Genomic DNA, 13,548 nt, shown 5'->3' on the forward strand with positions numbered 1-13,548 from the left:
GGGAGGCAGAGGAGGGAGAACCAGACCCCTGGCACCTGAGAACCTAGCCTGCCATTGCTGGCTTTGAAGATGAAGGATGGGAGCAACAAGTCAAGAAATGCGAGTGGTTTCTAGAAGCTGGAAAAGGCAAGGAAGTGGATCCTCCCTTAAAATCTCCATAAGGAACTCTGCCCTGCTGACACCTTGATTTTAGCCCAGTGACACCCATTTTGGACTTTGGGCCTCCAGAACTGGGAGACAAAAATTGTGTGTTGGTTGAAGCCATTGTGTTTGTGGATACGTAGAAAACCCTGTCAGAAACTTTGTTTCTCAACCTCAGTACTATTGACACTTGGAACTGGAAAATTCTGTTGTGGGAGCAGTCCTGTGAACTGTAAGATATTTAGTAGGATTCCTAGCCTCTACCCACAAGATGCTAATAGAGACCCTTGCCAAAGTTGTAACAACCAAGAATGTCTCCAGACATTGCCCTGAGTGGGACGGAAGGGGGAAAATCACCCCTGGCCCAGAACAGCTGTTCTGAACCCTCCATGGTTATTCATTCTAATACACACGTTGTCCTCAGACACATTGGATTCTGTTCACTGACCTTTTCTATATGGATGCTTCTGGATGAGGCCTTTGATGCCAGCTGAAAAGTAAGTGCCTAGGGAGATTCCACACAAAGCCGTCATCAGTCTCTGACACCTCAGAATGAGTTTCCATTATTTCAAGCAAGCTGAATTGATGGGGAGAGGAAAAGGGATCTGAATGTGCTATTAAGTAAAGAGGACATAGAACGAACATCCAGATGGATAAAAGACAGACTGCCCACCCCATGCAATACTCTTTATCATTCGAGCTGGACCAGAACATGCACTTGAGTAAGATGTAATTTCTGCTCTTAGGACCTCACTGTCTCATAAGGGAAACTTGTGTGCAGTTTTTTTAAAAACCCTCAATAGAAACCAAAAGGACTATAAACACACTATGGTCATGTATTCTGAATCAGGTATCCATGCCCTGGGCACAAGCTTCAAGAACACATAACAGTAGGACCAAATATTTTAAATCAACACTACCTCAGAATATGGGGCGATGCCACCTGTAAAAGGCATAGGCAAATTGCCACCAGAAGTTTCCAGGGCAGAGACCTAGGTATGGGCAAGAGGGGGAGGGAACCACAACCCATGTAAGAGAAATGTGTGCACAAAGATGAAGGATAGGAAAGCATATGGCACACTATTTGGAATTAACCAGCAATTCCAGATAGATGTAGCTGTTTGAAGATAATTCCAAATATACATTATTAAACTTCAAAAAATAGATAAAACAGAAATGATTTTTATCATTTCTGGGTTAGGTGTCTGGCTCTTGAGTTCAGCTCAGGTCATGATCTCACAGTTCATGGGATTGAGCCCCGCATAAGGCTCAGCGCTGACAATGTGGAGCCTCCTTGGGATTCTCTCTCACTCTCTCTCTGCTCCTCCCCTGCTCATGCTCGCTCTCTCTCAAAATAAATAAATAAACATTAAAATTCTTCAAGGGTAGGCACCAAGGATTTAACCTGGATTCTTCTCTCTCCTAATCACCTATGGTGTAACTTTGAGCAAGGCACTTCTCTGTGCCTCTGTTTCCACATCTATAAAATGGGAATAGTAATGTCTGCCCTCAGGTTCATTGAAGGAGTCGTGTATCTGTGTGATGCTCTTGACAAAGTGCCTGGACCATGCTAAGTGCTCTATAATTGTTCCTATTAATATTATTGGAAGTATTATTGTTAGTGCTCAAATAATGTCACCAAGGCACAGGCACATACTGCCTGGGGCAGACTTGGGGAAGGGGCACAGCCATGGCCTGGCACACCCCAGGGGCAGGCACCTGGTGGGGCACGGAGGAGAGCCAAGCCTCCCTGGCAATCAGCGAAGGGTGACTGTGTTTACAACCTCACCCGTGTGCTCTGGGGCTCAGACTGGAAGGCACTGCATGTATGACACAGGGCCCATCTGCAGAGCTGGGGCCTTCTCAACCTGCAGCCCTGACAGCTGTTAGGGACTGGTGGGGCCTGTCATGGGCCTAGGGTGTAAATGCCTTTGAAAAAAGGGTCTCCCCTCAGCTCCAGCCAGTTTTCACATGAGAATGTTAGCAGATCTTATTTTTATTTATTTTTATTTATTTGTTTCGAGAGAGACAGAGATGGGAGTGAACAGGGGAGGGACAGAGAGAGAGGGAGAGAATCCCAAGCAGGCTCCGTACTGCCAATGCGGAGCCCAAGGCGGGGCTCCGAACTCACTAAACCCTGAGATGGTGACCTGAGCAGAAACCAAGAGTCAGACACTTAGCCAACCGAGCCACCCAGGCACACCCAGCCGATCTTATTTTTAAGGAAAAGGTGGAAATCAGAAATTCTGTGGGGAGATTCCCAGTTTTTAAAACACAGTGCCAGATAAATCAGCTCATTGGTCTGTGAGTCAGATTCAGCCTGTGGGCCACCCTTGTGAGACCCCAGGTTAAAGGCTTACGAAATCATCTTTCTTGACATACCCTGTGATATGAGAGCACCACCAGCAAGGAGTCTGGGTAGTTCTCTAGTAAGACTGACGAATCCCGGAGGAAGAAGTTATTTCTGACTTTCCTCTGGAAGAATCTATATATTGATTTAAGTAGCACTACTACCTTAATACCACTTTACCGCCACTTTACTGCTGCAGCTGGCAGCTCGCCAACCTCTTCGAGGCCAGGAGGATGGGAGTCACTCGTTATGTCCTCACCCTCACAGCCGATCCACGACCACGTCCGAGAGAAGGGCTCGGGTCCATATCTAGTAGGTCTGCCACTCCCACTGACATTTAGGCAATGCCATCCTCTTGGTTAAGCCCTGTTGATGCTTCCTCACAGATCCTCACGCCCCCACCTCACCAGGTCATCCTGCACACTCCACTCTGTCCCATTCAAAGCACGCATTGTGTGTGCTTGTTTGACTGCCTGCCTGGAACCACCCAAAGACACTCTATCGCTTGCAAGTAAAACATCTGAGCCCTTGGCATTACATACACATCCAGGCAGTGGCGAATATTTATGTGTGCTTGAGTATGGGGGGCGATGGGAACGGTAACATCAGGCAGGATCGATATTCTGAAGAGCCTTGAACGCCATGCTGAGTTGCTGGCGGCCTTGTGTAGGTAGGCAGTGGGGAGCTACGGAAGGTTGGAAGCAGAGAAGAACCCTTGTGTGGTCAGCATTTTGTAAACCTCAACACTCTGTTTGCTTCTTTCACGACACTTATCACGGTTTGTAAGTATTTTCCTGACATTTATTTTTTTCCAAGTCTCCCATTAAACTTCAAACTATGAGAGGGGAAAAACCCCATGTGTGCTGTTCACATTTATTTCTCTACTACCCTGTAAGTACCTGGAGCATAGTAGAAATTCAATAAAAGGTTGTTGAATAAATGGGTAAACAAATGATGAATGCAGGAATGAATGAGTAGAATTAGCACAAAATTAGCTATAGGTCCCATTCAATCCATACCCCACCATTCCTGTTTGTATGTAAGATCCCTCAGAAATACGTCAAGATAAAATGTGTATTGTGGTGAAGCTTTGCAATGCAGGATGAAGCAGCAGTGACTAGACATTAATGATGTGCATTTTTATTCAATAAGGCAAAATGCAGAACAGCCACCAGTAGGTAATTAGAGGAATAAGACCTTCAAGAGTGCTCATATGCCATAATTAATTGAAAAATCTGCTTACTGTTACCGGGAGCATAAATGCCAAGATTTGGTATTCAACTTGGTCTATATGCATGAAAGATCAAGAGAATTAGCAGCAGTGTTTGTTCAGGTATGCCTCCTTTTAATTCATATCAATCAAGTTCTAGAACAATTTGAACATACGCTAAAATGTTATCAAGGAACTTCTTTGGGTAGTGACATTTCCTTGATTCTCCAAATTTTCAGTAATAAGCCTGCATTATTTTAAAAATCAGAAAAACAACAAAACCTTAAGAAAGGATTCCTAGGAAGGAAATCAATTTATTGTGTTTATCAGCTGAGGCCCTATAATTTTTCAAACATTTTGGTCCTTAGACTCATGAATTGTTAGAGTAGGTAGAAATCTTGCAACATCATCTCATAAAGCTCCCTCATGTTTCACGGGTACATTTTTGACTACACGGTGTCCCTCCCCCTCTAGTGTGATTCTAACAAAACTGTCAGTCATGGGGATGGGGGATGGAGGGGAGTGTGGAGAGACTGAAAAACAAGATCCATGCTAAATAATCAGAGTAATTTAGATCATTTCCCTGGAAGCAGTAATTAATCTGGCAGTGTTCACATGACTCAAGAGCCCATTTAAATTACTTATGCTTGGGAGAGGATCATTCTCTTTGTCTTAGCCCTCATGTCAAGGAAAGACCTCGGTTTGGAATGATTATTCAAACCTTGCGTAACAGATGTGCCTGGCCCAACTCCTTGGACTTTTCAGAAAAAGTGTTAAACTAATTAATAACCCTTTTGGCTGAAGGTTTGAATTTACTTTCTGTCACACACACCAGAAAGAATTCTTAATAAATAGCCACCCATGACAAACACTATTTGTTTATTTTAATTTAATTTAATTTAATTTTATTTAATTTAATTTTATTTTATTTCATTTAAGAAAGGTAGACTGCCGTATTCAGTGCCTCATTTGAATGTTTCTGGAGTTTTGAAAGCTTGCCTATATTATGTTCTTCTGCAAATGGACATTGAGGGCTTGATTAGAGGTTCTAACAGGGGAGCCTGGCTACTCATATATCCTTGACTGAAGAATGATTTTCCCCTATGGGTGTGGTCGTTCTCTTTGATCAAGCACACAGCTTTGGGAGGTATGCACATGCAGCAGTTAGGAAAGAAGGGGACACCTGTCTAGACAGCCAGAGCAGCCAAATCAATCCTCTCATGAATGGGGCAATGGATGTCCCAGCCAGATCATACTCTCAACCTGTCCCCTTTATTAAGTCTCCAAGCAAGATGACTCCAACACATTCCTGGGTCTCCTATTTCAATGATTTTTTTTTTTCTAATAGTGAGAGTAAAAAAAAATCATTCCTTATGTTCAAATTAAACTTTCTGCTATAATTTTAAGTTAAAGACTTCTGCCTCCACCTGAGATAGAGTAACAAGAGTTAGATTTATCTCCCTACTGAAATGACAACAACAACAACAAACAGACCAAATATATGAAACAGATTAGTCACTGGATGTTAGGCAGTGAAGGACAGTGATTGCTGAGATGGCTAACTAATAAGGTGAGCCCTATAACTGCCACAGATGAACTTGAAAGAATTTACAGTCTGCAGCCTAAGAAGGGGGAAGCCAGATAGAGCCTGATGGACTCTGTGAATTGAGGGTCTGGAGAAAAGAAGGGAGCTGGAGCTGGCAAGACAGGGTACCAAAAAAGGAGAAAACTGCACAGTGAGTGGTCTGTAGAAGGCCCTTCTTGGGCATCCAGCACAGTATTGAGCAGCAAATACATTTAAGGAAACTACACGCTGCTGGGGAAAAACCATCTGGAAGGATTGAAGAACAGTGCCCAGTGCTCACACAAGACTGTGAATAGTTCCTATTCCTACCAGGCAAAGGGGAAAACACATAACTCATGGCACACTGGGGAAAGTTCCCAGGGAAGCCATGCTTCGGTAGTAGGGAATAAATAGTCCTAGACTGAGCACAACACTGAGCCCACCAAAAAACATCACAAAACAAGAGCCAAAAAGATCTATTTCAAAGTAACTTAATTGCATCCCAGAACAAAGTTGAAGGATATTTATAGGGATATAAAAAATAATCAGCACTAAACAGGATAAAATTCACAATGTTTTGAACCTAATCCAAGATCATCAGATATGTAAAGAAGAAAATATGACCCACAATGAGAAGATTAATCAATCAATAGAAACTGAACCAGAGCTAACACAGATAGTAGAACAAGCAGAGAAGGACATTAATAATTCTTCAATAAGCGTTTATTATAACTATTCCAATATGTTCAAAAGTTATGTAGAGACATGGAGAATATTTAAAAAAGACCCAAATGGAACTTCAGGGGATGAAAACTATAAGGTCTAAGAGGTGAAATACACTCCATGGCACCCAGAGTAGATTAGACATTTCAGAGGGAAAGATTAGTGAACTTCAAGACATAGCAATAGAAATTATCCAAAATGACACACAGGATGTAAAAAGAATCCCTCCTCTCTTCTGTGCCCCCAAATGAAAAAAGAATCAGTGAGCTGCAGGATAATTACAGGCAGCCTAAAGTGTAGGTAGTTGGAGTCTCCAGAAGAAACATTAGAGAGAGGGGTGTGGATAGAAAAGATATTCTTTTAAATGAAGAAATAATGGCTTAAAATTTTCCAACTTCAGTAAAAATTATAAACCCATGGATGAAAAGAGCTCAATGAAACCCAAGCACAACAAAAACAAAACAAAACCCATGAAGAAAATGACACCAAGACATATCACAATGAAATTGTTTAAAAACAACGATAAAGGGTAAAGCTTTAAAATATCCAGAGAATGACAGGTTACATACAGAGGAACAAAAATAAGAATTAGAGCAGGATTTGGTGGGAGGAGCCAAGATGGAGGAACACCATGGAAGCTTTTTGTGTGTCTCGTGCCCATGAAATACAGCCGGACCAACACTAAACCATCCTGCACACCTAGAAAAATGATCTGAGGATTCACACAACAATCTGCACAACCTGAACCACAGAACTCAGTGGGTACGTGGCGCAGAGAGGTAAACTGAGGGAGAGAGAAGCCGCGGAGGGCAGGGAGCCGATTTTGTGTGCGGAGAGAGGACAGAGACGGGGGTGGAGGTGGGGGGGAATACAGGAAACGCACACCCCCAAAAAGCAGCTGGAGAGAAAGTGGAAAAGTGTAAACAGCCACAGGACCAAACTAAAAAGGTAGAAAGGAGAAAGGAAAGGTTTAACTTCCATTAAGACTATAAACAGGGGATGTGCAGACTGAAACGCCGCAGCTCCATACCTGGTGGTGCTCTGGTGGGAAGGCCGAATCCCCAGGAGCAGAGTGGGGTCTGGGCGGTCCTCGGGCCACACAGGACAGGCGGTTCCCTTGCTGGGAGGACATCTGGCGGAGACTGTGGCTGCCCACAGTCACAGAGACCCCAGCAGACCCCAGAGAACAACCACATTCGCTGGTGCTGGAACAGGGTCGTTGTGGGTGAAGCCTGATGCCAGATGTGTGTTGTGATTTTCCATAATCCCCGAAACGCTGCTGCTAACACTATCTCGCAAACTTTTTCTGGGGCGGGCTGGCACCCGGCCGCAGTCTCGGGACATCCGCAGCAGCACAGACCGCAAACGTTCCTGGGTGCAGCCGGCACACGGCCAGTGCTCGGTGAGACCCTCCGCAGAGGGGCAGAATGGGTCAAAGCCGCAGTCCCTCAAAGTTAGGGGTGAGGAAAAAAAAGCCGCGCCGGAAACAAAACTCAGGAGGGAGGTGCTGCCTGGGGCTTGGTCACAGACTGTGTAAAATCAGGGAGTGGACAGAGGCTGAAGACAAAGGACGGGTGCGCGATTGCTGATCCAGGAAAAGTTTCAATACTAGAGACTGGGTAGCTGAGTGACGCCATTTTAACCGCTCCCGCGCATGCGCATACACACCTACAAGCACCACCACAATCTACCCCAGTAGGCTAGCAGCGCCATCTAGTGGAGAACGGAGCCATTACACTAAGCCCCGCCCAACTGGGCCAATCAGTCTCTCCGCCTGCTTAGTTTATGGACTATAAAGTGCTTCATAGTTTGACTTCTAGGGGAAAATGAAGTAATTTCAGTCGTACTTCAATCTGTTCACCGGTCCATCTATTTAATTTTCTTTCCTTTTTTCCTTTTTTCATTTTTCTCTTTTTTAATTCTTTTCTCTTTCTTGAATACAGAAAGAGAAAAAAATTTCATTTTTATTTTTAATTTTTACTAAAACTATCTTTCTTTACCTTTTTATACTATATTTTTTGCTTTTGTGTAAATTTTTTCAGAACATTTCATCCTAAAGAAGCGAAATATACATTCTTCTCCAGTGTACATGGAATGTTCTCCAGAATAGACCACATACTGGGACACAAATCACCCCTCAACAAGTACAAAACGATCAAGATCATACTGTGCATATTTTTCAGATTACAACGTTATGAAACTTGAAATCAACCACAAGAAAAAATTTGGAAAGGTAACAAATACTTGGAAACTAAAGAACATCCTACTAAAGAATGAATGGGCTAACCAAGAAGTTACAGACAAAATTAAAAAGTTCATGGAAGCCAATGAAAATGGTAACACCACAACCCAAAACCTCTGGGATGCAGCAAAGGCTGTCATAAGAGGGAAGTATATAGCAATCCAGGCCTTACTAAAGAAGGAAGAAAAGTCTCAGATACACAACCTAACCTTATGCCTTAAAGAGCTGGAAAAAGAACAGCAAATAAAACCCCAAACCAGCAGAAGACAGGAAATAATAAAGATTAGAGCAGAAATTAATGCTATCAAAATCAAAAAAACAGTAGAACAGATGAATGAAACCAGAAGCTAGTTCTTTGAAAGAATTAACAAAATTGATAAACCACTAGCCAGTTTGATCAAAAAGAAAAAGGAAAAGACCTAAATAAATCAAGAATGAAAGAATAGATATCACAACCAACACAGCAGAAATAAACACAATTAGAGAATATTATGAACAATTATAGGCCAGTAAAATGGGAAATCTGGAAGAAATAAATTCCTAGAAACATATACACTACCAAAACTGAAACAAGAAGAAATAGAAAATTTGAACAGACCCATAACCAGTAAGGAAATCGAATTAGTAATCAAAAATCTCCCAAAAAACAAGAATCCAGGGCCAGACGGCTTTCCAGGGGAATTCTATCAACCAAAAGTTTAAGGAAGAGGTAACACCTATTCTCTTGAAGCTGTTCCAAAACATAGAAATGGAAGGAAAACTTCCAAACTCTTTCTATGAAGCCAGCATTACCTTGATTCCAAAACCAGACAGAGACCCCACTAAAAAGGAGAACTACAGACCATTGCCCTGATGAACATGGATGCACAAATCCTCAATAAGATATTAGCCGGTTAGATCCAACCATACATTCAAAAAATTATTCACCACGACCAAGTGGGATTTATACCTGGGATGCAGGGCTGGTTCAATATCCACAAAACAATCAGTGTGATTCATCACATCAATAAAAGAAAGGACAAGAACCATATGATCCTCTCAATAGATGCAGAGAAAGCATTTGAAAAAATACAGCATCCTTTCTTGATAAAAACCCTCAAGAAAGTAGGGATAGAAGGCTCATACTTTAAGATCATAAAAGCCAATACGAAAGACCCAGTGCTAATATCATCCTCAGTGGGGAAAAACTGAGAGCTTTCCCCCTAAGGTCAGGAACAAGACAGGGATGTCCACCCTCACCACTGTTATTCAACATAGTATTGGAAGTCTTAGCCTCTGCAATCAGACAACACAAAGAAATAAAAGGCATCCAAATCAGCCAGGAGGAGGTCAATCTTTCACTCTTCGCAGCTGACATAATACTCTATATGGAAAACCCAAAAGATTCCACCAAAAAACTGCTAGGACAGATTCATGAATTCAGCAAAGTTGCAGGTTATAAAATCAATGCACAGATATCGGTTGCATTCCTATACACCAACAATGAAGCAACAGAAAGAGAAATCAAAGAATCGATCCCATTTACAATTTCACCAAAAACCATAAAATACCTAGGAATAAATCTAACCAAAGAGGTGAAAAATCTATACACTGAAAACTATAGAAAGCTTATGAAAGAAATTGAAGAAGACACAAAAAAATGGAAAAAGATTCCATGCTCCTGGATAGGAAGAACAAATATTATTAAAATGTCGATACTACCCAAAGCAATCTACATATTCAGTGCAATCCCTATCAAAATAACATTAGCATTCTTCACAGAGCTAGAACAAATAATCCTAAAATTTGTATGGAACCAGAAAAGACCCCAAATAGCCAAAGCAATCTTGAAAAAGAAAACCAAAGCAGGAGGCATCATAATCCCAGACTTCAAGCTACACTACAAAGCTATAATCATCAAGACAGTATGGTACTGGCACAAGAACAGACACTCAGATCAATGGAACAGAATAGAGAACCCAGAAATGGACCCACAAACGTATGGCCAACTAATCTTTGACAAAGCAGAAAAGAATATCCAATGGAATAAAGACAGTCTCTTCAGCAGGTGGTGCTGGGAAAACTGGACAGCAACATGCAGAAGAATAAACCTGGACCACTTTCTTATACCATACACAAAAATAAACTCAAAATGGATTAAAGACCTAAATATAAGACAGGAAGCCATCAAAATCCTTGAGGAGAAAGCAGGCAAAAACCTCTTTGACCTTGGCCGCAGCAACTTCCTACTCAACACGTCTCCAGAGGCAAGGGAAACAAAAGCAAAAATGAGCTACTGGGACCTCATCAAAATAAAAAGCTTCTGCATGGCAAAGGAAACAATCAGCAAAACTAAAAGGCAACCAACAGAATGGGGGAAGATATTTGCAAATGACATATCAGATAAAGGGTTAGTATCCAAAATCTATAAAGAACTTACCAGACTCAATAACCAAAAAACAAATAATCCAGTGAAGAAATGGGCAAAAGACATGAATAGACACTTCACCAAAGAAGACATCCAGATGGCCAACTGACACATGAAAAATTGCTCAACATCACTCATCATCAGGGAAATACAAATCAAAACCACAAGGAGATACCACCTTTACACCTGTCAGAATGGCTAACATGAACAACTCAGGCAACAACAGATGTTGGCGAGGATGCGGAGAAAGAGGATCTCTTCTGCATTGTTGGTGGGCATGCAAGCTGGTGCAGCCACTCTGGAAAACAGTATGGAGGTTCCTCAAAAAACTAAAAATAGAACTACCCTACGACCCAGAAATTGCACTACTAGGCATTTATCCACGGGATACAGGTGTGCTGTTTCAAAGGGACACATGCACCCCCATGTTTATAGCAGCACTATCAACAATAGCCAAAGTATGGAAAGAGCCCAAATGTCCATCGATGGATGAATGGATAAAGAAGGTGTGGTATATATATACAATGAAGTATTACTCGGCAATCAAAAAGAATGAAATCTTGCCATTTGCAACTATGTGGATGGAACTGGAGGGTATTATGCTAAGTGAAATTAGTCAGTCAGAGAAAGACAAAAATCATATGACTTCACTCATATGAGGACTTTAAGAGACAAAACAGATGAACATAAGGGAAGGGAAACAAAAATAATATAAAAACAGGGAGGGGGGCAAAACAGAAGAGACTCATAAATACGGAGAACAAACAGAGGGTTCCTGGAGGGGTTGAGGGAGGGTGGGTGGGCTAAATGAGTAAGGGGCGTTAAGGAATCTACTCCTGAAATCATTGTTGCACTATATGCTAACATTTATTAAAACATAAAATAAAATAAAATAATAAAAAGAATTAGAGCAGGATTCTTAAATCCTGCTTAAAACTTAAAAATAATAATACTATTTTTAAAACTTAAAAAAAATAATAATAAAAAGAATTATAGCAGATTTCTTCTTGAAAATGTTGAGAGCAGGAAGACTGTGGAGCAATGTCTTGAAAGAACTGCACTGAAAGAAAGCCTGTGAACCTGGAACTTTTTACTCAGTAAAAACATTTCAAAACAAGGGCCACATAAAGACGTTTCAGTCATAGGAAGACTGTAAGAGTTCATGTCCAACAGACTTGCACTACAGGAAGTGAGAGGAAGTCCTCTTTGTGGAAGGAAATTGATACTGGATGGAAATCTGGAGCTACACAAAGGCAAGAGGATCACCGGAACTGATAAAGCCATGAGCAAACACGTAAGATTCATTTTCTTACTATTTAAGTTTTAAGTTGCTCTTCCTTCACTTGGGTCTCAACGACCTCCAACACTTCATTAAAGCCCTTCCTATAAGTGAAGATGAGTCACATAGCCTTTTACGCATCTCTCCTAATTCACATCCCCATTTCCATGGACTTTCATTCTCATGGTCTCACTCTCTGAACCACTAGGACTTGTGCTTTTCCCTCTTCTAGCTTCTCCCCACCTTGAGCTATGTAACGAAATGTCCAAAACAAGTATCATTCATACCAATAAAGCCATTAAGTGGCTTGTCTGCCACCTGTTCCACTAAAGGGCTTTTGATTGCTTATGAAAACTTGCACATTATCCTTGTCCTGGAAACTTGTGGTGCATATTGGCATATTAAAGTTTTAAATAAATGAAAAGGTCGGGGAGCCTGGGTGGCTCAGTCGGTTAGGAATCCGACTTCAGCTCGGGTCATGATCTCACAGTTTGTGGGTTTGAGCCCCTCATTGGGCTCTGTGCTGACAGCTCTGAGCCCAGAGCCTGCTTCGGATTCTGTGTGTCTCCTTCTCTCTCTGCCCCTCTGCAACTTGTGCTCTGTCTCTCTATGTCTCTCAAAAAATAAATAAACGTAAAAAAATTTTTTTTAAATAAATGAAAAGGTCATTACTAAGGCAACCTAAGTAATTCATCCCAGCATTTCCTCCAACTTACTGACTACAGGATCCTCAGAATGCAATTTGAAAATTATTGATCCCATTCAATGTCCTCAGTTTATAGATGAGAAAACTAAAGTCCCAAAAAGTAAAGTAATTTGCCCAAGATCACACAGGGTGTTAAAGCAGAGACTAATACTTAAGTCTTCTGCCGGAAGCCCAGTGTCCTTTCCTCAGCACTTCATCCAGAAACCTTGGGAATCTTGAAAACTTCCTTAGGAATGTCCTGTCCTTCCAAGACCAACCTCATAGCTTTCAACTTGGCCTTTCACTGTCAAGTTTCTTTCCCAGCATAAAACTCTGCAACTCTAGGACTCAGTGGATGCCTGAGCACTTGGACAGAAATCAAATCTTCAGATCATAAGCCTCTGCAGGGACAGAAAGCTGGTTGTGAAAGTGCCATCTGAAAAGACAATGCTGTGCATTCTCGGAGGTGACGATTCTACTTGGAATTGGCAGCCATTTCTCTGTCATCACTTAGTCATTTTCCTGTTCAGCTCAGAAGGCAGCCCTGGCTGTGCTGGGAGCGACAGATGCTCTGGGGAGCAGAGCCCGGCCCATCCTACCCAACCGGCCCCGCTTTAAGCAAAGGCTGAGTGAAAGGGGCAGATGTGGAGCCAGACTATTTTGACAGGGGATTGATTTCTCCCCCTTCTCCCCAAAAGCCTTTTTTTCCCCTCTCCTTATGTTTGGATGAATTCTTCCTATTCTCAACGAAAAGCGAAGAGGTACAGCAAGAAATCATCCCCCAGGGCTTGGGGAGACACGTGGGAGAAAAGGCACAAAAAGGAAACCTCAAAGGTTTTCAGCGCTGGAAATGGTTAGTGATCAGATCCACCCTGATTGGCTCATCCCACTGGGCACTACATATGATTAAGGTAAGGGAAAGGTGGACTGATGTTAGTTTTTTTTAA

Source organism: Panthera leo, chromosome A2 (assembly GCF_018350215.1).
Source record: "Panthera leo isolate Ple1 chromosome A2, P.leo_Ple1_pat1.1, whole genome shotgun sequence".
In the NCBI taxonomy this organism is placed as follows: Eukaryota; Metazoa; Chordata; class Mammalia; order Carnivora; family Felidae; genus Panthera; species Panthera leo.